Source organism: Arvicanthis niloticus, chromosome 25 (genome assembly GCF_011762505.2).
Source record: "Arvicanthis niloticus isolate mArvNil1 chromosome 25, mArvNil1.pat.X, whole genome shotgun sequence".
NCBI lineage: Eukaryota > Metazoa > Chordata > Mammalia > Rodentia > Muridae > Arvicanthis > Arvicanthis niloticus.
The window spans coordinates 39,367,430-39,370,051 of record NC_133433.1 but is presented as its reverse complement, the minus strand read 5'-3'; the positions used below and the strand labels follow the sequence as shown (position 1 = coordinate 39,370,051).

The window sequence follows — 2,622 nt, the reverse complement described above, 5'->3', positions numbered from 1 at the left end:
ATTTGTTTCTTTCTGTAAATATTACTTAGCAATGACTACATGGTTCCTATCACTAGACAACAGGAAATTCATTATCTACGTTTCAGAGGCTTTAGTAGCCTTAAGGTGTTAGGCTGATATTTAGCTAATTGTTTTTCTGATGTATTAAATTGCTATTGACTCTGGCAGCGAGTGTTTGTCCTACAGACTAGTTAGATTGTACGTCACATCTGAGATAACAGTTATATTGAGAATAATGTTCATCCTGGAATGAAGTCCGACATGTGTGTAATAGAGGCTGCTAGAAGGTTGAAGTGCAACAGTGAGGTAAACATAAAACTTTCATGGAAACCCAGCCACCAATTAACAGCAGAGGTAACTGAGTTATTTAATGAATATTTTAATTTTATAAGGTATGAGATAATAACTTGATAAATTATATCTTGAATTAATAATGTACACAGAATTGATTTACCCAATTACCAGCAAGATCAACTTCACTAGTACTAATGCTGCTAACCATGACTGTATCAGCAAACAAATTTTAAAAATATAAAACAAAGATTTTGGTAACAAATAACAGCTTGTAATTATTAGGTAAATTCCATTTTAAAATTTCTCTTTTACTTTATTTCTCTGGGTATTTAAAACCATCTCTTCATCTACTTATCTATGCAGCCATCTATCGACAATCCACATATCCATCCATCCATGTATCCTGCACTCCCATACACATATTTATCATCTGTCCATCCACTCATCCATCCATCCATCCATCCATCCATCCATCCCTCCACCCACCCATGCATCATACACACACACACAGACACACAACCATCCACCTGTCCTTTAATTCCTGTGATGACATGAATTAAGCACTGACTATATCTGAGGTTTCATGCAAGATAAGTCAAAATAAGTCACTGTAGGGTTTATAAAAATAAACTATATGGTATAAATCTTAATATCAAGGTAGTAATCCAGTGCTAAAATAAACAGATGTATATTCTCTACTTATAAAAATGTTATTGGTAAATATACATATTATAAATGCTTAAATTATTGGGAAAAAGTAATTACTTCTAGAAAAGGCTTGCATTTTTTATCCTGGATGTTACTCAGTAGGCAACTATAATTGCATCTTTAAAGAAAATTCACCAAATTCTCCTCCTTATGGTGCAACTTGCTTATCATTTATATTTCCCACTTTTGGTCAATAGTTTTACTTTACACTAGACTTCAAAACAAGAAAAATGAAGTCATTCTATATTCAAATCTCCACTGTGCTCAAATTAATCACCATGTGTCAGATATTTTCCTTCCTAACTATTTCTTGGATTTATTTCTGACTTTCTATACTTGTTTCCAGTCAATTACTAACAGTTCATTTGTTGGTTTTACTGCCTTTTCTTGTGTTCTGTAAATCCTTCAAACAATGCAGTTCTAAATAGATATATCCAAATCAAACCTGAAGTATCCTGACTAGAAATCCCCTTCTAGTGGCCACTTGGACAAGTAGACTGAAGGCCACAACACCAGAGCTCACTTACGTTCAAGGTTGGAATCTGCTCCAATGGATGCTCACTTTATCAGGACACTTTCTTTTGTTTCTTCTTGTTTTTTTGTTTTTTTTTTTTTTCAATTTCAGTTACATATTTTTTTTTCAGGATATAAAATCCATAGGAGCTGGTGCTGCCTCATGATAGCAAGTTCGATGTTTTCATCACCAGACTGGACCACTTCCAGGAGTGCCTTAATCACTGGTTTGTTCACTAGATTGTCTGTCCTGAAGGCATCATTGATGTAGTTCCTCTCCAGAAATTTATGTACTGACTTGGCACCCTAGCCTATGGCATTGGCTTTTTGGGTATAGTATGTGTCTGAGGTATTATAGAGTATTACAGAGTCTGGGTATGCCATAAAAGTCAAAACTTACAATGAGGGCAGAGATGCCAAATGGCATTCACTTATTGCTCTGTGTGTAGCACTGATTCAGACTCTCAATGTAGCAGGTGATGTATTCCATAGAGACTAGATCTTCCATTGTCAGCTGGTGGCTCTGGCACTCTACTAAGGTTCTGTTGAGAACTGTTCTTGCATCAGCAGTGAGGCTTGCAAAGGCCATGCAGACAGTATCACCCAAAGTACACATCTTCCACACTGTTCTTTCATCTTATAGCTTGGTCATCGATTGTTTTCCAGACCAAGAACAACAATGCACCTTCCTCAAACACCAACTGCAGTTGATCCTTTTGGATCATGCCTGCACATACTCTACTTGGAAGAGGTAGATATAGGGGCAGAAGATAATGATATTTCCCTTGTTCTGCCTCTGGACATGGCCTCACTGATTCTCTCTGGCCTCACTTTCTCACTGAAGACTTAAGCTTTTGGGTCTCTTGGGGCAACTATAGTTTTTCTCATAGAGCTTTTGTTTCTAAATTCTCTGTCTGTCACCTATTCTTGAAAAAAACCATTCTACCATGACATTGGTTGTCTAAATTCTATACCTACTTCAGTTCATAATGTGAGTCACCTTCTATTGAGAATCTTCTCAGTTGGGTCTGGTACCATCTGCCTATCTGTCATCTGGAGGGGGAGGCACAAAGACTGTCAATATGAAGTCAGCCTGGGCTGCTGAGA

The 2,622-nt window shown here is 36.8% G+C and overlaps 1 pseudogene; it reads right to left on the bottom strand.

The window, feature by feature from the left end:
- Positions 1-1,568: 1,568 nt before the first annotated feature.
- On the bottom strand, positions 1,569-2,104 carry LOC143438422 (proteasome subunit alpha type-7 pseudogene; annotated as a pseudogene).
- Positions 2,105-2,622: the final 518 nt, after the last annotated feature.